The 23,778-nt window shown below is 42.1% G+C and overlaps 1 long non-coding RNA gene across 2 annotated transcripts in view; it reads left to right on the top strand.

Annotated features, from left to right (window-relative positions):
• Positions 1-18,388, top strand: part of LOC137226519 (uncharacterized) — a 47,799-nt gene extending 29,411 nt beyond the window's left edge. For both annotated transcript variants that reach the window (XR_010944389.1, XR_010944388.1), the window contains exons 2-3: positions 2,358-2,446; positions 17,549-18,388. This is a non-coding gene — a long non-coding RNA (uncharacterized lncRNA). The remainder of the gene's footprint in view (positions 1-2,357; positions 2,447-17,548) is intronic.
• The last annotated feature ends 5,390 nt before the right edge of the window (positions 18,389-23,778 follow it).

The raw sequence follows: 23,778 nt of genomic DNA, 5'->3' as shown, positions 1-23,778 counted from the left end.
ATATACCCCTTGCTGACTTTTCCATTCATCTACCATGTCCCTTCAAAACTAATACCTGACACTCCATGTGCTGGCCAATTTCTCTTCTCTGCAGTCATATCTTTCTTCTGTTTTCTATTCATTTAAACCACATTTCTCAGTCGCTTCCTCTGTAGAGCATAGTCACGTACTCTCTTTCCCCATTGAAATCTGCCCAGTCTCTGACATCTTCCATACAAAGGTTCAAGCCTCATCTCTCAGTGATGCTTAATGATATGGCCTTCATCTTGCCTTTCATTTCCTCCCTGGCCCTGGACCAGACCATCTGTTCCTTCCTAGCATCTCTGTTGCTTTAATCTGTTTCTGCCTCTGATCTCTGCTTGTTACACCTGCAAGCCCAGCCCATGTAATATGCTCTTCCTCCCTAATCTTCAGAAACCTCATCTGCTTCCCTGACTGATTCTAGCCTTACCAGGCTTCCCTGAGCGATTCTGCAGGCTACTTGAGCTGTGTTCTCCTGGGGACTGGGTGTTTATTCTCCATGTTATATCCCTTTTAGCTCTTTTGAATGTTCCCAGTTTGGCTTAATTAGGGTGCTGTGGGATCATACTTGGCCTTCCATTGTGGAGGAGACTAGGCAGGGGCACAGGAATGATAGGAAGGGCTTGTAAGATGGGCTGCCAAGCCTGGTGTCAGTGAGTTCCTGGTACCCCCCCAGCTCCTCTAAGGTGTCACTGGGGGAGAGGTCACTATTTTCAGGAGGGAGGGGCAGTTGGGTTTTAGAAAATACTGCTGGGTTATAGAAGAGATTTACTTTTACTGTAAGTTAGTGGTTCTTAGTGGGTTTTTTTCCCCCAGTAGTGGGCCTCTTGATGATAGCCATGAACCCTCTTTCCAGAAAAAGGCACATACACACAAATTTTTGAAGGAGCTTCCAAGATGTACCGGGAGCCCCTGAAGGCCACTAAAGATTCCATGGTCCCAGGTTAGAACCCACTTCCCTAGATCATGTTTCATACTTGTTCTTAGCTGTTGTATTCCCCCTACCCCCTCGACCTGTCCATTGGTTGTGGCTGGAAAGCATTGTCTTAACAAGATAATGAAATAGACACAAAATGACTCTGATGGCATCTTTTTTTTTTTTTTTTTGCAGTACGTGGGCCTCTCACTGCTGTGGCCTCTCCCGTTGCGGAGCACAGGCTCCGAACGCGCAGGCTCAGCGGCCATGGCTCATGGGCCCAGCTGCTCTGCAGCATGTGGGATCTTCCCGGACCGGGGCACGAACCCGTGTCCCCTGCATCGGCAGGCGGACTCTCAACCACTGCGCCACCAGGGAAGCCCCCTGATGGCATCTTTTGCTTTTTTTTCCCCCTTATTTTTAAAGCAAGTTTTGCTTCTCTTTGGAAATGTTCTATATTGGGATTTAAAGAATTAGATAGAGTTCTTTCCCTGCACTGTGCACAAATTTAGGATTACAACGTTCTGTCTTGTATCTTAGTGATTTGTATTGCAGTATAGGTTGGTGGGAATTCCCCTCTAAGCTGCACTGGGGATTCTTCAACACTGGTTCTTTGCTTCCTTTCTCACACAACTCTTTTTAGGACTGGTGGACTGACTAGTAACAAAGGGAATAATAGAGCAGTGGGATAGCCTAGGTGTTAAGAGCATGTTTCCGCATAGGCAGGCTGATTTGAGTTAGGTAACTCAAGGATCTTAAACTGGTGACTCAAAGGCCAGAGAAACCAGTGGGTCATTTTTTGTTTTGCCTGCTTAGCATTCGCTAAAGCAAGTTATCTTGATCTCAGTAAAAGGCATTATCTTCATCTCAATAAAAGGAATGTGTGATTATTTGTCTTATACTGACCCTGTTAAAGTGTTATGTCAGTTGTTTGACTTGAGGCAATTGAGTTTAGGATTTAGTTTCCCCATCTGTAAAATGGGCATAGTACCTATCTCAAAGCACTAAATGACTTATGAATGTAAGAACTAAATGAGTTAGCCTGTAAATTCTGAACAAATTGTACATCTGGTTATTAATAATAATCCACAGTGATGAATGCCTTAAGAAGTGCTAGAAGTGTGGGGATGGGGGAATAGGGGCAGATGGAGCTGAGAGATGTTGAGTCAGTTTGAGAATAAAACTAGGCGTGTTTGCTGGGAAAGTCACATAAAGTGGGAGAGCACAGTTTGGTCCAGAAAGTTGCAGAACAGCAGCCTGGAGTTGCTGACACACAGCTCAGAGAAGTCAATGCCCAGGGTTCCGCTAGAACGGCAGTGTGTGGGTTCCACTGCTGTTTCTTGCAGGGGAAGTGAAGGCCTCTGCCCAGGCCTATTTCCTGTCAACTCTCTCACCCTCAGGCCTTCTTTTCTTCCCACAGCTGCCTTCTTCCGCTGCCCACAGATTTCACAGCCGTTTCCAGACACAGGAATGCTTTTGATGCAGCAACATCCTCCACAGCCCTGGAAGGTAGGCCTGAGGTGCCATGGCCGCATCCTGGGTGTCTGAAGCTCATTTTAATCAGCAGCTGGGAAGCTCCCTAGGACTTCCAGGAGCTGACCGCCGTGGCCTGGTTAAGCACTGACCTCTCACTGACTTGGGCTCTGTTGTTGTCTGTACGAAGGGAAAGGGTGTGTCAGGAGAGCACTTGATGGGGCAAGGTGGGCAGACTCTGCCTCCTGACTTTGGGTGGCAGGCTGTGGGTCTCAGCTGCATTATTAAGGAGCGCCGACTGCCATCATATCTGGAGAGCCTGAGGGTGGGACTGAGGTTGGATTGGGGACAGGGAGTGAAACTTTCTGTGTTGGCATGAGCTCAGAGGTTAGGATTGCAGATCCTGGGTTCAAATCTCAGCTTTGCTATTTACAAGCTATGTGACCTTGGGAAAGTCACCTAATCCCCTGGAGCCTCAGTTTTGTCACCTGTAAAAGGAGAATAATAATAGTACCTACTTCAGAGGATTGCTATAAAGACTGAATGTGTGTGTGTGTGTGTGTGTGCGCGCGCGCGCACGTGCACGTGTGTGTGCATGTGCTAGCTTACAAGCGTTAGCTACAATGATTTATTATTAGTGTAATACCAGGGCTTGGATTTCTGGGCTGGGCATTAAGGGTGGGCACTGGTCGGGGCTGGGGACTGGAATGAAGCTAAACATGAATGAATGAATGAATGAAACATAGCATTGGGGATAAACATTAGAAAAGTTGGGGTTAGGGTTGACTCTGGAATATAGTTTGGGCCAGCACATTTGCTGCATACTTTCATCAAGGGGTGAGAGACAGAAGCCGGGGATGGGGACAAAGGCTGCCTTCCCTACCCCCAATGCATGAGATCAGTATGGACACACATATATACTCTTGCCTCTCCTACTAGACCAGGGAGGCTGTAGCCCTGCAAGAGGCTAAGAAGGGGGAAGGAAGGTTCTAAGTTATTTGCACATAGCTCGAGAATGATGGTGGCAGTAGAGCCAGTGCCAAAGGCGGGCTGAAGGGGAGATATAACTGCTGTTATCGTCCATCTCCCAGGTCTCTTCCCCATAATGACTCTCCTGCTGCCATAGTTGGGAAAACCCAAGAGAAGTCTTGGAAGTAGTTTTGAGTGTCATCAGTGGAGATGACACCAAGCTTCCCCTATGGCTGCTCTGACAGCAGCAAAGCTTGGACAGTGGGCTGGGGAGGATGGGATTCCCTGGAGAAGACCTCCTTGTCTAGGTGGTGCATCAGGTCCATACACTTAGGTCCTGGTGCCATTGCACCTGACAGTGTATTGCCCTGTATTTGTGACCGTGGCCTTCATCACCTGGAGGCAGCTAGTGGCAGAGCTTGGTTCTGAAAAGGAGGAGATGTGTGCAGGAGATGGAGAAGGTCTGAGACCAGAGAAGGGCAGAGTCTCTCCATGAGCTCCAAAATGGTTTCCAGTTTCAGCCTGCTTTGAATTAAGTAGAGGAGACAGAAAAAGAATTTGCTCAAGCGTGGATGGGTAGTTGGACCAACGAAAAGAGCCAGAGTCCACCAGAGTCATTGTTTGGGGCAGGAGCAGAAGTAATTCGTTTTATATTGTTTCAATATGCTGTTCAATTTTGTGCTGATTAGGACAAACACACAGTTAATACCCGCTAATTCATATGGTGCTGCCGGGACTCATCATGGAAATGCGCGTGTTTATGCCAAGGGTGCCAATTCTTGATGTTCTCAGAGCTGCAGGAACTGCCTTAGCCACGAGTGCTGTGGATGTGCTGAGCCCTTGAGGCATCAGCGTTGCTCCACCACCCTCCACAGCCCCTGAATCCCTGAGGTGGCATAGCTTGGACATGCTACATGTGCTGTGTGTGTGTGTGTGTGTGTGTGTGTGTGTGTGTGTGTGTGTGTTTAACAGAGGCAAAGGGATGCTCTCACATTGTGGTTTAGGGGCAGAAAGGAGACTTCTTTGAGAGCTAACCACCCTGGTGTTATTAAGACTTAGATTGTTATATTAGGATTATTTTAAGTTGTCTGTAATAAGAGTAAAGTGAAAGGAAGTGAGCACATGGGAGGTTGCTGGGCTCCAGTTGTGAAAATCAGAATGAGGAAACAACAGAGGCCTTCTCATTAGAACCATGAATGGATGATAGAACACTCACCATTACCATTATTATTTGATGTCTTTCCCAGTTTGTCACTAGTGCAATTAAAGATGAAACAGAAACAAGATTTAGATTGTTGGAAAGGAAAAGACAAAATTTTATTGTTTGCAGATGATATGATTTTATACCTAGCCTACTAAGAGAATCAAGCAAAATGAACCCCCAGCTATTGGATTTAATAAGAGAGTTTAGTGCGCTGGCTGCAAGCAGGCTAGACATACTCAAATCGAAAGTTGTCCCACATGCCAGCATTGCTGGGCTATAAAATATAATAAGAGAAAGAGAGATTGCATTTTTAAAAACAAATAAAACTCACAAAATACCCAGGAATAAGCTTAGTGAGAAATGTGTTCTGGGATCTATATAAAGAAAACTTAAAAATCTCCTGAAAATAAAGATGTGAATAAATAGAGAACCATATCACATTTTTTCCTTATTACAAATGTTATATTTATATCTTCTTTATTGCATTTCACTATATGCTACGGGTTGGGGATTCAGTGGTGAAAAACCTTTATGGAATTTACATTTGAAAGGAAGAGATGTTGATAAAAGAATAAACAAAACAAATTATTTACATGAATACAGCTCACAATAAGGATCGAGAGACATGGCCTTTCTCTTTGACTTCTGTGAGAGAGCTCCCTGACAGGCCCCTATTAGCTCTCTGAAGTACCCAAACATTTTTCTTTATTTAACTACAAATACACTGACTATAGCAAATTTGTTGAATAAGCAACAGATGACAAATCTAATTTAACTAAGAAAATATGCAGACGGGTCACTATAAACCACCTCAGCTCTCAGTTGTGGCCAGAGCTCACTGAGTACTGGGTTCTTTCCTTTAAAAGGAAAAGGACCTTTTCTTTTACTTTGTTTAAATGCATTCTTGTGGAAATTCCTTGACTGTGCAGTGGTTAGGACTCTGCGATTTCACTACTGAGAGGGTGCTGGTTCAATCCCTTGTCAGGGAACTAAGTTCCTGCAAGCAGTGCGGAGTGGCAAAAAACCAAACCAAAACAAAACAAAACTTGCCTATGTCACGTGAAAGACAGGAGGGCTTGATTTAGCCTGTGTCCCTGAGAGGTAGGGCAGGCCCACTTCTGGCTTTCACAGTATCCTATCTGAACTCTATTAGCGAATCATAAGGAGGTAGTGGCTTCTTCACCCTGGAGACTATCACAGTTTTGTGGACCGCTGCTTGGCTTGAATGGTTAACCAGGGAAGGATGCTGTTTAAATAGTTTCGCATCATTATTTATTATGAAAATGAACAGGATAGAAAATACCATTGAAGCATAGGGTGATGAACTGAATGTGGAGAAAGAACCAGTTTCCAGTATGATATTTTCTAAAATTTTTTCTTCTCCATTTATTACCGATCTCTTATACTTTTCATCTTCTTCATCTGCCCTGGTCACACCCTGGATGAAAGTTTACTGATTTCCTTTGCAATTTCTGCCCATATCTTCCATCATCTTCTATCCTTTGGCCCTGTCAGAATTTTCCAAGGGGGCCTATAGCTAACAGATAGTGTTCAACTTTAGAGAATAAAGAAAGCCGCTAACCATATTCCACACAGGGTGTCCTCCTTTGATGCTCTCTTTATATAGCATGCTAAGTACATATGGAATTAATTTCTTTCTGAGGCTTACAAGTTGCCAACTGACACATTTGTTTCCAGAAGGAAGGTAGGTATAGGCCAGGTGCTTAGGTAGGTTAATTTTTGTTTGTTCTTAAAATTTTTATTGGAGTATGGTTGATTTACAATGTTGTGTTAGTTTCAGGTGTACAGCCAAGTGGATCAGTTATACATATACATATATCCACTCTTTTTTAGGTTCTTTTCCCATATAGGCCATTACAGAGTATTGAGTAGAGTTCCCTGTGCCATACAGTAGGTCCTTATTCGTTATCTATTTTATATATAGAAGTGTGTATGTGTCAATCCCAATCTCCCAATTTATCCCTCACCCCCTTTACCCCCTGGTAACCATAAGTTTGTTTTCTACATCTGTAACTCTATTTCATTTTGTAGCTAATTTCATTTGTACCCATTTTTTAGATTCCACATATAAGTGATATCTCATGATATTTGTCTTTGTCTGACTTACTTCACTCAGTATGACAGTCTCTAGGCCCATCCCTGTTGCTGCAAATGGCATCATTTTGTTCTTTACTTATAGCTGAATAATATTCCATTGTATATATGTACCACATTTTCTTTATCCATTCCTCTGTTGATGGACATTTAGGTTGCGTCGATGTCCTGGCTATTGTAAATAGTGCTGCAATGAAAATGTTTCCGTTTGGAGAAGAGCTGAGGGTGCTACTTCACCATGGCAGCAGCCTAGAATTTGAGGACTGTTCTCAAGGAGGAGACTTAGCCCTAGCTTTGCCTTCTGGGCCAAGGAAGCAGGGACTTGAATGATAAACTGTGAGAGCTTGAAGAGGATTTTAAAAACATTCATTCCAATCACTCTTTTAAACTAATGAAGAAACAGAAGCCCTGAGAGGTGAAATGACTTTCCCAAGGAGATTCCCAATTTTTAGCCCAGTAGTGTTCCTAACATACCTTGGCATCTGTTATAAACTTTGGAAGCCACTGTTGGAATCTACTAGTGATCTGAGCAGAGAGGGCTGTGGGTGTGGCCCCCTCTTGCTACAGGGCAATGAGGAGGTCATATGGTATCTTTTCTTCCAGAGACTGGGAGAATGATTCATCTTTAAGTCACAAAGAGACAGTAACAGATTCCTAAAGCTGCACACATCCATGAGAAAATGACAAACACGTGAGGTGCTGAAGGAGAAAAATGCTCTTAGTGATACAGCTGTGAAGAGGGAAAGCCTGTACCCTTTTGGGCAGTGGAAACCATACTTTTCTTGGAACAGGTGTGAGTTCAGCTTCAAGTGCTTCAGGAGGGTCAGATTAGAAGGCATTTGAAACAAAAGGTAATTTACAAGGACATGGGGAATGCTTTACTGTTCAGGATCATGAAGAAACTAAAGAAACACACAATTGAGATCATGTTCAAGTCTCCACCCCCTACATTTTAGTTGAAAATTTTCAAATCTACAGGAAAGTTGAAAGGATAATAAAATTAACATCTATACATCCTTTGCTTAGATTGACCAATTGTTAACATTTGAAAGTTGCAGATATTGTGACCCTTGACTTTAGCAAGCATCTCTTGAGAATAACGACCCTTCCCCTATGTAACCATAATACCATGATCATACCTGAGAAAATTAGCAATAATTCTGATGTATAATTTGTATTCAGTTTCTCCCCAAATGTCTTTTTTTATTATTTATTATTTAAAAAATTTTTTGGCCGCGCTGCACAGCTTGTGGGATCTTAGTTCCCTGACCAGCGTTCGAACCCATGCCCCCCACAGAGGAAGCGCGGAGTCCTAAACACTGGACCACCAGGGAATTCCCCCAGATGTCTTTTTATGATTATTTTTTCAGTCTGGGATCCAATCAAGATTCATGAATTATGTTTAGTTGTTATGTCTTCGGTCTCATTTAATATAGAATAACTGCCCCCTCCCTTTTTGATGACACTGGTTTTTTGAAGAGACCAAGCCAGTTAGTTCCCTTGTAGAATGTATCACATTCGGCATTGGTCTGATTGTTTTTTTCTTGATTACTTTTAGGGAAACATTTTTGGAAAAAAATGTTACATAGGTAAGATTGTGTGTCTCTTTTTGCATCACACCAGAAAGCATATAATATGCTGCTAAGTGTGGTCATTCAGTTAGTGATCCACCAGTTAGTGAGGTGTCCCCCATATTCCTACATTTCTCCTTTATAATTAGTAAATCCTCTGTGCAGTGATACTTTGACTCGATGTGAATATACTGTTTCCCCTACATTTTTTGCATCCATTGCCTAAATTAATAATTACATCACAGGCTGCAAAATGGTCATTTTCTAATCCTATCCTTCCTTCTATATTTTTTAGTTGACATTCTTCTATGAAGAAAATCTCTTTCTCCTTCTCTCTTTTGAGTATCACCATGGAGCATGGATTATTACTATTTTTTTTTACAAACAATCCATTATTATCATTACTCTATTTCCATTTGCTGCTCAAGTTGTCCCAAATTTGGGTAGCAGGAACCCTTTCAAGCTGCATCCTATAACCTCCTGTGACCTTTTGACATGTCCTGGTTAGTCTTTGAATACTTTCTTGCTTTCTGGCGCAACAAAATATCCCGGGTTCACTTGTATTTTCCCTCTCTTAGACTTGGAATCAGTATTTTATCAAAGGTTTCTTATGGAGAATGATTTAAGCCATGGCCCAAGAACCAAGCTCATTGGTACTGTGGCACATTCACGTTAAAATGAAATCAACTTATGACAAATTTTAGTTATGTATTTTCTGTTATATATAAATAGTTAAATTTCCTGATCTCAAAATTAGGTAAGTCAGGAGTGAATAACTAGTATCAGTAATAAGAATTCTTGAAGAAGTCCTAAGCATTAAAAAAAACCCGAGTACTGTATATTTGAGGGAAACTGTATTAGTTTCCTGTGGGTGGCTTAAAATAACATAAATGTATAGCCTCACAGTTCTGGAGGCTAGAAGTCTGAAATCAAGGTGTTGGCAGGGCCCTCTGAAACCTGCAGTGGAGAGCCCTTGCTTGCCTCTTCTAGCTTCTGGGTGTTTACTGGCAATCTTTGCTGTTCCTTGGCTTCTGAATGCATCACTGCCATTTCTGCCTCCATTGTCACATGGCCATCTTTTTCCTGCATGTCTCTGCCTTTGTGACTCTTCTTTCTTATAAGGACATCAGTCATATTGGATTAAAGACCCACTCTCCTCTAGTATGACCTCACCTTAAAACTTGATGACACCTGCAAAGACCCTGTTTCCAAATTAGGTTACTTTCACAGGTACCAGAGGTTAGGACTTCAACATATCCTTTTGGGGGGATCCAATCCTACCTATAATATACACCATAATCCAGGAGTTAAGTGTTCAATGAAGTGTTTAGCTAGAGTAAGGAAACATCAGTTTATAGAAAAGCACTTCCTTGCTTTCTGGTGCAACAAGATATCCCAGGTTCACCTGTATTTTCCCTATCCTAGACTTGGAATCAGTATTTTATCAAAGGATTCTTATGGAGAATGACATTTTAGCCATCACTCCTGTAAGTTCTGACAACAGCTCTCTAAATTGAATGAAAAAAATACATAAGAAATATTTATAGTATTGTAATCAGCTTTATATTATATATTGGTTAGTAAAAGAGATAGGAGAAAAAGAGGGGTGGAAGACAATGAGAGACATACTGAGAGGACAGAGGGAGCACTTTAGACAACAGGCGATAAGAGAATGAGAGGCCATGAGAGAGGGATAAGTAGAGGGGGTTAAATAGGGAGAAAGCAGGAGAAAGAGATCTTTTGCCCATTCGGCTGGATTCACACTGTGTGACTTCACGGTCCATCCTGATTTTTAAGCTAATGCCACATTTTTGACTTGTGCTTCTTTATTAATGAGGCTGAATGTTAGTCTCTTTTACTCCTTGGCATGGATAGGGTGGGGACTGTGTGAAGTGTGTACCCTTTTGGCTTGAGGTGCGTCTTCCCTGAGAGGTAGGGGCCATGAGTAACAGCAGGACCAGAGTTTGGGGGCCAGAGCTGTGCCTGGGTGAGGCCAGTGTCTAGGTTACCAAATCCAAGTGATCAGCCGTAAACTGGACATGAGTGTGACCTGAGGAGCTAGTTCAAAGTCTGTTCACAGAATTTGATAGGAATTATGGCAGGAACCAGAGCTTGTAGCTAGGAATGGGTACTTAGCCAATACATAAGAGTGTGGCAAAGGGTAGGCAGGGGTGCCAGTCCCCATGTGCCAGAGCAGATACAAGGAAGGTTCAACTTTGTGTGTCTTCCTTTGGGACCTCTCATCTGCCAGCCCCTTTAGCATCTGTCTGATAGAAGTTGGGGGAGTGGCACCTCGAGGACGTGCTAGTGTGAAGGCCTCAGCATTTGCAGGATACAGGCCTCCCTTGTCTCTTTCAGCAGAACCAGGTCCTGAACCCAAGGGCCTGACCTGACCTTAGTGACCACTCGCCTCCTGTACTGCAGTGTCCAGACTTCTCCAAGAAGCTTGATAAACAATTACATGTTCCTGGTAGTGTTAGGGGCACTGGAGATCTATGGGGGACAAGGCAGACCTATGGGGGACAGGGCCGTGCTCTCCTGGGGCTGACATTCTAGTGCACATAACTCCTAAGCCTGAAGCTGAGCCCTACTCTACTATATGGGGGTAAAGTTACCACAAGGGCTCATTCAGTTGTGTTGTGCTTTGCTTTTCTTGTTTAGTGCAGTATTCTTTTAGGTGAAAGTTTCTAATAGTAAATGATTAAAATCATAACTACAGACTAGTCCCAGACAATCCTTTGCTTTTGTGACCTTTTACCACAGACAAAATGAGAATAGAGTTATGAAAATGAATCATATATTTTAAATATTATTCCATAACAAAAATGTTTTCTTGGCATCACTTATTACACATTAATACCAGGTTTGTTCATATGCTATACAAGTTTTTTAAAAAATTGAGGTAAAATCCACATAGCAAAAGTAACCATTTAAAATTAACCATTTAAAAGTGAACAATTCAGTGGCACTTAGTATATTCAAAAGGTTGTACAACCACCAACTCTATCTAGTTCCAAAACATTATCATCACTCTGAAAGGAAACTCTATACCCATCGAGTTGTCTCTCCCCGTTTTCCCTCCCCCAGCAGCCACCAATCTGCATTCTGTCTCTGTGGATTTACCTGTTCTGGATATTTCATATAAAAGGAATCATACAATATGTGACTTTTTTTTTTATGTCACCAAGTCCCCTTCTGATGAACATTGGAGTCTTGTGCTATTATAACTTGTTATGGGTGGAATTGTGTTCCCCCTCAAATATATATATTGAATCCCTAACCCCCAGTACAATTGTATTTGGATATAGGTATTTAAAGAGGTAATTAAGGTTAAATGAAGTCATGTGAGTGGGGCCCTAATCCCGTAAGACTGGTATCCTTATAAGAATAAGAAAGCATACCAGGGATGCATGTGCACAGAGAAAAGGCCATGTGAAGACACTGTGAGAAGGTGGCCATCAGCAAGCCAAGGACAGAGGCCTCAGGAGAAACCAAACCCGATGACACCTTGATCTTGGACTTCTAACCTCTAGAACTGTGAGAAAATAGATTTCGGTTTTTTAAACCAGGCAGTGTGTGGTATTTTGTTGTGACAGCCCGAACAGACTAATATATAAATTGAGACAGACATTTACAATAACTTCAGCTAGTACAAGGCAATGATCTAAAACAGCATATCTGTGATCTAAAATCAGCATAAATATCTGTTGATTTTAGGGGCTAAAAAGGGCCCTTTCTTTTTCTTTTTTTTAAAAAATTGAGGTATAATTGACATATAGCATTATATTAGTTTCAGGTGTACAACATAACGATTCAATATTTGTATACATATACTGCAAGTTGATCACCACAGTAAGTCTAGTTAACATCTGTCCCCATACATAGTTACAAATCTTTTTTCTTGTGATGAGAACTTTTATGATCTACTTACTCTCTTAACAACTTTCCAATATGCAAAACAGTATTAACTATAGTTGCCATGCTGTACATTACATCCCCAGGTCTTATTTATTTTCTAGCTGGAAGTTTGTCTCTTTGACCTATTTTGGACTATTCTGGATAGTTCAGATAAATGGAATCATACAACATGTGACCTTTTGTGTCTGGCTTCTTTCATTTAGCATAATGTTTTTGACATTCATCTACTTTGTAGCATATATCAGTGCTTTGTTCCTTTTTGTGGCTCCATAATCCATTGTGTGTATACACTACAACTTGTTTATCCATTCATGTGTTGATGGACATTTGAGTTGCTTCCACCTTTTGGTTATTGTGAATAATGCTGCTATGAACATGTGTGTCACATGTGTACATATGTACATGTATTTGAGCACCTGCTTTCAATTCTTTTGGATATGCTGTTCTGCCTTAAATCATTAAGAGTACCCAGGACTCTGCCTAACCTAGGTCCTCGGTGCCATCAGCATTTGGGTCTGTCATCCATCGCTGATTGGGTAACTCTCTTAACTCTAAATTGCCCTTTTCCTGGGCAAGCTTCTGGTCTCCAGTCCACTCTCATCTGGGAGATGGGGTGGGCTGGGGGAGTCTGTACAGCACTTTTACATCTACATACATAGTTCCTGAGAAGATTAATTTGATTATTTGTTTAGTCAATCAACAAATTTCTTTTGAGCATCTATTCTGTGAAAGGCACTGTGCCAGAACAGAGGATAGGAAGAGATCTAAATTATGATCCTTGTTCACCAGTGCTGTGCTTACTAGCCAGTGACAGATGATCTTTCATGCAAAGAACTCTAAAACCAGGCACTTGACAAGTGTCCTGTGCCAAATACAGGACAGAGGGAGAGAGCCCTTCTTGCTGGGGTGACCAGGGAGGCTTTGTCTAGGAGGCATCACTTGAAATGAATGTAGGCTGTTAATAGGTGAGGCATTGGGGAAGGTATTTTTCACGGCAAAAGCGTGGCAGTAGGAAATTCAGTGCATAGATCAGTTTGGCTAGAGCAAGGATTAATATAGGGCAAGAAGACTGATGGAGGATTTGGTTGCAAAGGATTGAGTGTTTGCACTTTATCCTGAACCGAAATAGAATCTGGTAGGAAGCAGTCTAATAATTGGGGATAAATCTTTATTTTATTTCATTTTTATGGCTGTAAGATTGTGATGATCTTTAGCATTGATGCATGGTCATAGTTTAGAATAGTTACTCTTGCCAAATCCTTGAGAGCCTTCAGCTGTTCAGTCACTTATTTTTGGCTTCTCTGATACTTACTGATACTCTTTCTGAGAATTTGCCTAGCAGGTAAATTATAAGCCTATACTGGAGTGTGTTCTGTGGAACATCACTTCTGTGAATAGGATTACATGGTCAAATACATTTGAGAATCACTGTATATAGTGTCTCTCTCTCTAAAAGTTTCACAGTGCCCATTAACAAATTAAAGGCTTTGCAAAATCCTGCAGCAAAAAAAATGGCTTAATTTGTTTAGTCCAGCATTTCCTAAATTTATCTCTGTAGTGGGTTGAATGGTGCCCCCCCCCCAAAAGATACATCCACATCAAATCCCTGGAAACTGTGAATGTTACGTTATTTAGAGAAAGAGTCTTTGCAATTGTAACTAAGTTAAGGGTCTCCAGACAAGATCACCCTGAATTATATGACTGTACCCTAAATCCAATGATACGTCCATATAAGAGAAAAATAGAGGGCAATTTGAGACAGACAGAAGAGAAGACAGACGTGGAAGAAAGATGATGTGAAGACTGAGGCAGAGTTTGGAGTGAAGTGGCCATGAGCCAAGAAAGCCGAGGATTGCCAACAGCTACCAGAAAATGGAGGCGAGGAAGGATTTTCCCCCAGAACCTCTAGTGGCAGGGTAGCCCTGCTGACAGCTTGATCTCAGACTCTTGGCCTCCAGAACCGTGTGGGAATACATTTCTGTTGTTTCAAGCCACCCAGTTGGTGGTAATTTGTTATGGAAGCCCTTGGAATCTATAGGCACACCTCACTTTATTGTGCTTTGCAGATATTACCTTTTTTTTTTTTTTTTTTTAAAACAGATGCAAGGTTTGTGGCAATCCTGGGCTGTCAGATGATGGTTAGCACTTTTTAGCAATAAAGTTTTTTTCTTTAAATTAATACATGTACATTTTAAAGACATAATGCTATCGCACACTTAATAGACTACAGTATAGTGTAAATAAAACTTTTGTATGCAGTGGGAAACCAAAAGATTCACGTGACTCACTTTATTGCAATATTCGTTTTATTGCAGCGGTCTGGAACCGAACTTACAAGGTCTCTGAGGTATGCCTGTAATCCATTTGCCCATAAAACTCTTTTTTAAAGAAGCTTTTCATGGAACAACTACTGTGTATGCCCAAATATGAAGTAAGGTTTTCTTCTTCCAAATTATCCTTCATGGACATGTAAGATGGAGATGAATATATAAGATACATAAGATGGAGTTTCCTGATATTCAAGGGCTTTCAAGATCTCATATTTCAAGCCAGTTTCTCAATCACTTTCTTTTGAAAGTGATTAAATAACTAAATTTAAACAACTAAAGCACTGTATGAGGAAAACTTGATCCTGAGACAGCTTTAATCAATGTTAGTTTTAGTAGCTGGTAAAGGTTGTCTGATGGAATTAGTTAAAAAAAAAAAGGGAGGGAGCAAATAAATGTAACAAAAAATTGGTAATTATTCTTGAGAGTATGAGGCAGATGCTATAGACCAGCTTGCTCATCGTCTTCTCAAACTTTCTTCTGATCTATCTTCCTATATTGAAAAAGCTGGAAAGCTAAAAAGAACGTTTTCTTAGACTCTGCAGTGAGCATTTTGGAGGTACTTCAGGTTCCAAAAGTCAGATTAACTTGCATGAAACTTGATTTCCGAGCAAGGCATTCACTTTGGTTTGTGGATGGTAGCAGAGGGGATATGCAACAGCAGACTCTCGGCTCAGCCGGCAGCTTTCTGATTATAGCATGAGTGGCACAATGTTGCATGCTGCAGCGGCAAACCCAGATTTGGCTTGTGGCTTTTTGTTTTCTGGCCAGTCCTCTGGTGTGGCTTTGGAATTATTCTTGGAAGCTCAGCCTAGAGTCTGTTTCTTGCCAAACCCTCCCCACCCCCCCCCCCACTTCAGTGATTCTGGAAATTATGATACTGTTACAAATCTCCTCTTGTGTGAACTAGTCAGAACAGATTCTGTTCTCTGCAGCTAGACCCTTACTGATACAGGGTATGACCTCCCTATGCAAGTATTTGGTGTGTATGTAAAAAGCAATGATTAAAAAGCAATATAGTCAGTGAATATGTCAAAGAGATAAATCTAAACCTATAGCACAAATTTGAAAAAAAAAAACACCCTGAATTTATATAACTATGGTTAGGATTAAAATGTCCAGTGACAGCACCATACACGGATTTAAAAAAATAATGTATGTAAATAAAAGTGACTGTGTTAGATGCTTTAAGAAGGGCCTCTTGGCATGACTGAGATACTGAAACAGGTGAGAGTTTAAATAAAATTGCTTCATAAAAAGCGAGAGGAAAAAAAGCAGTATTACAAAATCAACCTGCTATTTCACATGTGACTTAAACTTTAATGTGTAACTAAAGGGATGAATTCAATCCTATACACAGACATTTAACTCTCTTACCTATTGCTGAAACATTTATATTTTTAAGGTGGCCAAAAGGCCCCCCAAACCGTAACCTTGTTTTTTAAGAGGGTTTTCCCTCGCAAAATGTGAGATCCCTGTATATTCAGAGTTACCTGATATTCACGATTTATGGCATTAATATGGCCTGAAGCTAATATGCACAGGGCGACCTTTGAGAAATGCTGGGCTACTGGACCAAGGCTGTTATGACATAGATTCTTTCTTCTGTTTTTTTTTTTTCCTGTTCTTGATGTCTGCATCGTTTCTGTCTTTCCCCCACTCCTAACACAATGAATAAGACATGGTCTCGGCCTCAGGGAACTTGTAGGTCCAGTAACGAGGCTGATGTGAAGATCTGATTCACAGCGGAAGGACCTTCACACAGGCCATGACACTAAGTAAGGGGACACGTCTACTTAACCTAGAGGCCGATTTCAGGAAGGAGGTGGCATTTTGGTCGAGCCTGCTTATAGTCAGTTCTACTGTCCATAGATTCTACTAGACCATAAGAGTCATCCTTCAAATAGAAATTGATAGTTCCTTCCTTGGACTTCATAAATGACCAGTCGTCCAGAATTCTGAATAAAATACCGCAGGCATTTCAAACCAGAACTTAACTGGCAAGCCGATTTTTACCCACAGGGTGAGTGCGGTAAGAAAGACCTGTGGAATTTAGCAACAGTGTCTTGGCAAACAGACAGACTCCCTCCGTTTACAGAGGAAGGACACTGCGTCCGCATCACCTTTCGTTGAGACTGTAACTGGCAGAAAGCAGTGACTCTCCGGGTCCTCGCCCCGCCGGCCGCCGGGGCGGCCGTCGGGCGCAGTTTCTCCGGCGGCCCGCTGGGTCGCACTGTGGCCCTACGGATGCGCGCCCGGGCCGGGCAGGGGCGCTCAGGAGCGGCCGGCTTCAGCCCCCGCGCGCAGGTGGCAGCGCTGAATCTGGGCGCAGCTGCTGCCGGGCCGCCGGCGGTGCCCGACGGAGCGGTGCCCGACGGAGCGGTGCCCGACGCAGAGCTTTCCAAATCCCGAAAAGTTGCCCTTGACAGTATATCCCAGGGCTGGACCTCGCCGGCCCGAGGGGCTGCCCTGCGCCACCCTCTGGAAGGGTGCGAGTTTCGGCCGTCCTGGCTGTCTCCCTTGTCCCGGATATTTGGCGCCTCGATTTGCTGTCGCCTCCTCGGATGGCACGAAAGAGTGGTCTCAGAGAAGAGAAGGCCTGGGGGCTTCAGCCGCGGTTAGGGCAACGGGTGGTCCTCCGGCGCGGCCACACTCGTTCCAACTCGATGTATGCTGGGGGAAAGTGCTACTCCAGTTTCTTTGTTACATTGCTTTAGTTTTTAAAAAAAATATCTGCACGTTTTTAATTTTATTTTAAAAATTGTCTGCATTTGACTTTTCATGAGTGCTCATTTCTGGGGTTGGATGTGGAATCTCCTTCCTCCTGACTCAAAGCACCATGGAGTCCCCCACTCTGCTTAAATATTAATTTAATATTTATTCAAAATAATTAGCTAGTTTTTAAAATGGAAAAATAATAAATACATATGGTAGAAACTTCAAGCAGTACAGAAGCCTCTCCCCCCTTTTATATGGCCCCAATCTCCCTTCTCAGAGGCAGCCACTGCTAATACTTTCTTTTGATTTATTCCAGAACACAAGTATATGGATATCTCCTTTGAAACGTCCTCTGTACACAAGAACTGTGCGCCCCTTCTCTTCTCCCTTTATAATACATCCTGGAGGTGCCCTAACATCAGCACAGGTGGATCCCGGGCATTCATTTAGAATGGCTGCCTGGGGTTCTGGTATGCAGCACACCATAATTATTCAATCAGCCTTCCACTAAAGGATATCGAGGTTGTTTCCGGTCTTTTGCTGTTGCAAACAATTCAGTGAACATCTGTGTGTACGTGTTTGGAGTACATGTGCAACTGTGTCTATAGGATAAATTCCTAGAAGTGGAGTTGTCTTCATGAAGAATATTTACATTTTTAATTTTATAGATCTTGCCAATTAAGGGTAGCACCAAGTCATACTCTCCTCAGTGACTACTCCCCATCCCCCACTTTGTTAACAATAAGTTTACTGAGCTTTTAAAATACTATTTGCCAAGTGAAGGATTGAAAATTAGCATGTCATTGGGGCTGGGACGCAGTGGTTGAGAATCTGCCTGCCAAGGCAGGGGACACGGGTTTGAGCCCTGGTCCGGGAAGATCCCACATGCCGCGGAGCAACGAAGCCCGTGCGCCACAATTAACTGAGCCTGCACTCTAGAGCTCGTAGGCCACAACTTATGAGCCTGCGTGCTGCAACTACTGAAGCCCGCGCCCCTAGAGCCCGTGCTCCGCAACAAGAGAAGCCACCGCAATGAGAAGCCCATGCACCACAACGAAGAGTAGCCCCCGCTCGCCGCAACTAGAGAAAGCCCGCGTGCAGCGACGAAGACCCAACGTAACCAAAAATAAATAAATAAATAATAAATTTATTTAAAAAAATGTAGCATGTCATTGTTTTAATTTGCATTCTTTAAATTTTGAGTGAGATTTATTCTTTTTCACATGAATAAAGCAATGAGAATTCTATGAGTAGATGGTTCTTCTCCTTTTCCTGCTTCTATTGGATTGTTGGACTCTTTCTTATGGATTGCAAATGCTTTTTATACATTAAAGAAATTAGACTTTTGGCTCTTACATCTATTCAGTCTTTTGACATCATTTACCTTTCATAAATTTTCATATTTATACAGTCAAATTTATCAGTCTTTTACTTTGTAGCTGCTGGGTTTTCTGTTTTGTTTAAAAAGACCTTCCTGACCCAAATATTGCACTCACATGTCCCCAGCTTTTAGTCTTTCAGTCTCTACAAAGAGACCCAGGTACATGAAGAGCTTCCTGGGTGCTAAAACAGAAGGGAGGGAATATTATTTTTTCCGTAAGGCAAATATATGAAGTCAAACACGTAGTTTGCCTTTAAAAAAAATAACATTTTCTACCTGTTTACAAAGATTATGTTCATTGTAGGAAATTTGGAAATGTACAATGATATAAGGAAGAGAATGTAAATCATTGATAATTCTACCACTTCGAGATAAACAACGATATGTATATATATATCATTTATACTGTTTATATTTTGTAACCTACTTTTAAAATTATAGCAGTATTCTATGGGAATTTTCTTAGGGTATTCAGTATTCTTCTAAGCATGATTTTTAATTATTGAATTATTTTTTATTATATAAGTAAGATAATGTGTTTAATCCTAGTTTCAGGATGTTAGGGAATTTCTAATTTTTCACTGTTTTGAGCAAATTGTGATAATATGCATTTCCCTCTTTTTCTTTTCTTCTAATTTAGCCAATGCTGTAAGTGTAAAATGTACTGCAAAGAAGGGAGAATATGGATTTAGTTTCGGGATGGAGCCTTCCTGTCCCTAACTACCTTTTTTCGTGTGATCAGTTAATCTCTGGCTATAATGTGCCAGGACCTCTATAGATTCTGTGCCTTCCTTTAATATCCTTTTAGGACGTAGTCATGCTTTCTGCACATAAAGGAAGAAGCAAGTCAACAATCCAGTTCCTTATAGTTTTCACATTTCAGTGCTTGCCTGACAGACTAAAAATTGAAATTTCCTTTTTTTTAATATATAACATCTCTGAGGCTCAGAGTGAGAAACTATAGGTGGTATCATTTGTGCATCTAGAAAAGATGTTGGAGACTATCTGGTTTAGTCCCTTCATTTACAGGTGAGGAAGTTGAGGCTCAGAGACGTTATGTGAGTCCTGGACTCACTCCTCAGCTGCATGAGGTGATGCAGGTTTTGTATTAGATTTTCTCTTGTCCATTATCTGAATTGTACATTCTTTCTTTAATGAAAATATTTTTGGTGAACTGGCCTTTAGTGACTGTGATTACAGAATTTCTGTATAGCGCATACTTCTGTAGAATCCTGGCTTTGCTAAATGCTTGGCTTCCCGAGAAATCTCAACTCCCCATACAGGCTTCTCACCTCTTTCTGCTCTACCGTTTGCACTGAAAATGTTCCTTTATGAATTTCCTTTCTTGTCTACCATTTTCCTGCTCCAAAGAGTTTAGCCAATTGTATGCTGCGTTTTTGCCTCGGTTACTGATCAGGCTTTTATTTTGCTTCTCATTGAGAAAGAACTTACTGTGAACTCCCATTGTTACGACTTTCATTTATACTATAAAACAATGCTTTAGATGAACATTCTGAAAGCCTTGAAATCTTTTACCTAATTGACTCGAAGGTAAGTATAGTTAAAAACAATTTACTTGGATTTTAGACACTTTCACAGTTGTGGAGAATCGTTTTGGACAAGAAATCAGCAAAATTAGTCGGATAAAGCTCAGTTGGCTGAGAATTTGAGATTGGTTTGTTTTGGTCCTTACTGTTCCTGAGTTAAGACATCATCAGGACTGCATCTCTCTTTCCCTTCCCTTTGTAGATTATGCAGATAGTTCTCTCCTTTGCTTTTTTTTTTTTTTTTTTGCAGTACGCGGGCCTCTCACTGTTGTGGCCTCTCCCGTTGCGGAGCACAGGCTCCGGACGCACAGGCTCAGTGGCCATGGCTCACGGGCCCAGCCACTCTGCGGCATGTGGGATCTTCCCGGACCGGGGCACGAACCCGCATCCCCCGCATCGACAGGCGGACTCTCAACCACTGCGCCACCAGGGAAGCCCCACTCTCTCCTTTGCTTTTGACATAGAATAAAGCTTTTTTTTTAATTTTTTTTTTTTTTTTTAAAGAAAAGGTCTGGGAAATTGTTCTTTGCTTTGGACTTGGCTTCTGATGAATTGTATGACCTTGGGGGAAATTCCGTATAGAAAGTTCCCTGTACTTCCTTTTCCTGAAGAACAAATAGGATATCCTACCTAACAATGACATTCAGAATATTAGAATATGGACTATAATTCTGGATCTTGAATGTGGCTGATAGTCCCAATCATGGAGTGGCTTGTTAAACCTCCAGTGAGGAAGTGGAGATGTTAATTAGTTAGGACCCTTTAGGCTGCAAGGGAGAAAACCAACAACATCCAGCTCAAGCCACAAGGATAAACTTATTGATTCTTACAAATGGGAAGTCCAAGGGGGTAATCGTGACTTCATATGTAACTGAATCCAGAAATTGAGGTGATGCCATCAGCTTTGTCCTTCACTCTCACTTTTTCAACTCTGTTTACCTCTGCCTGGGTTTATTCAAGCCTTCATGGTCTTAAGCTCAAGGTCCTAGAGTAAGAGAGACAACATTTCTCTTCTAGTGCCTACATGTCAGGTCTTAGGGAAGATTCTGATTGGTCCAGTTTAAGACATTTGCCTATCACTGGACAAATAATTGTGGCTAGGAGAATGGGGTACTGTGATGGGCAAGCCAGGGTTGTGAGCCCATCTCTTTGAGGGGGGTGTGGGGATTGTGGCACCATGATAGACACCCCTACCAGGTTCCCATGGAGTCAGGTGAGAGTAATTCTGCTGTTCCAGACAAAGAGCAAAGGTATGCTAAGCAGGCCAAACCAACAGTACAAAAGCCTTTGCACGAAGTGTGAGTGTATTAGCTATAGATTTGTGCAGTGTTTAGACATGTTTATGTCTCTCTCTGAAAATACACCTTGTACATACAGTCACATTTAATTTGATTTCAGTATAAAGCTTAAGCTCCATTGAACAGAAGCAGCATCATAGTAAGCCTGGCAAAGCTGTGGTATTAATACAGAAATGTATATCAGGCTAGAGAGGTACAAGTAAGAAGATCATTTCTTTTACCTTCAGTTAGCATAGAGACATGATAATAGTTTTTCTTGGCCTCTTACATCATATCATTTAGAGAAGGTTTTCAAACTTTTAAAAATTATATAAACAGCCAAAAGGAGATAAAATTGAAGCTCCCTCTATCTCTCCTACTTCCAGATATAGAATAGTGTATTTTATAATATTCTAGAAACTTTCCGTGTACTTGCAAGAATATATGTATTTTTTAATATTTTATATAAACACTGGAATGATTCTACACGTCTGCACTGCAGCTTGCATTCTCCACCTAGTGCCCTGTCCTGGACATCTTCCTTTGTTGATATAGACAAAGCTTCATTTTCTTTAACAATTGCACAGTTTTCCATAGTATGGATGTGTAACTCATCCCCTCATTAGAGGATTTTAAGGTGCTTTACAAAGCATTTCTCTTTGGCCTCTCCTGCCTGCAGGAAACCTGGTCTGGCTGGAGGGCCTGTAGCTTGGAGTTGGGTGGTAGATGCAGCAGAAGCAGTGATGCCATCAGGGATTTCCCAGAGGGAGCAAGATTCCTCCAGAGCTGAGTTAGAGCTAGAATCTGGTCCTATTACTGCCCCACCTCCTGCCCTCCCTGTGGTTGGACAGTAAGGAGGCCCATTGTTGAGTGGATTGGCAGGTGTCTGAGAAAATTGCAAGGGTGCAATGACTTCCTCTCTAGCTTGTAGCCACACACAAGGGGACCGTACTAATTTCACAGGACTACTGGGTAGCTTGTCTTCTCCAGCCTCCTGAGTGGGCTTCTTTGTCTCCTTACAAATGTCAGCACACATTCCTGGTTATGATTGATCACAGGAAAGTAATTTACATCTGGTTTGGAAATGCTCGTATCAGATGTGATTCCCCCAGTATCTGTTTCTTGCCACTGAGTTACCAAGACTGTCCTAAAAGGCAGGCTGGGTTGGAGGGACTGTGACCAAGGTAGGTTGAGAGGACAGCTCTGAGGCAAATGAGCAAAGGAGCCAACCTCAACTCACTTTTCTGACTAAGAAAAGGCCTTTGGTCCTCCTCGTCTCCAACCTCTGCCTCCCGGTATTCCTCCCTCGTTCCCCTTCCTGCTCACTTCCTTCAGCATCCATGTCAAAGGAAGGGCTTCCTTTCATTCACAAAGGCCCTAGCTCCTGGAGTCTCCTGGTCAGATGAATGGCTACAGAGTTGCAGTGACCTTGGAACTACAATTTTAAGACCAGAAGGTGTCTCGTTCCTCTCTTTTTCTCTCAGACATCTCTCTCTGCCTTTCATTGCCCTCCCATATGGCTTTGCCTATTGAAACTCTTATCCTTCTAGACTCACCTCTGATGCCACCGTGAAGGTGTCTCTGGTCATCCCATTGGGAAGGGTCCCTCACCTTTGTCGCATGGGCCAACTGCCCATTGTCTGTCTCCCTCACTGGACCCCTGACATTCCTGGAGGCCTTGTCTTGGAGGTGCTGGGATAGGTAAGCTTTGTCTCTTCCATACCAGACTGTCCCACTTTCCCTGTCAAGGCTCAGAAGGCACTGCATTCTTAGCAACTAGCATGATGCCTGGCACATAGTAGGTACTCAATACGTCTATTGAAAATATGAATCTGATTCAGGATCTGCTGCAAAGACTTGGACTTAGTTTTACAATTAAATCACTGGCATCTTTTTTGGGGTCCCTCTATTTGTTCCCTTTGTTGATGTTTGAGTTCTGGTGATGCTTTAACATTTTAAAAATATACATTTATATTTTTAGATGGGAACTCCCCGCTTCCCCTCTTTAGTCCCCTAGCAGACCTTAAAACTGTTGGATCCTAGGGGAAGTAACTGCATGGGGACAGGTTGTATGTAAGTCTAAGTTGTTTTGTAAATTCTAAAGTCAGAGGAAAACGAGAAAAAATAAATGTAAGAAGACCCCAGGAAATAGCATCTTGCCATGCAAGGGGTTGGGCACACTTTGCATCTTGCTATGATATATTTTTGGACCCTGGAAACCCTCCTGAGCATCTCTCCAACATAAAGAGGAACCTGCAAGGACAAGGACAATGGCACTACTTTACCTCCCTAGGGTGGCCGCAGCACAAAGATCTCAGAGGCTCACGTGGGTGCTGGTTTG

The sequence above is a fragment of the Pseudorca crassidens genome, chromosome 6, assembly GCF_039906515.1.
Source record: "Pseudorca crassidens isolate mPseCra1 chromosome 6, mPseCra1.hap1, whole genome shotgun sequence".
Classification (NCBI taxonomy): Eukaryota; Metazoa; Chordata; class Mammalia; order Artiodactyla; family Delphinidae; genus Pseudorca; species Pseudorca crassidens.
This window is presented reverse-complemented; position numbering and strand designations above follow the sequence as displayed.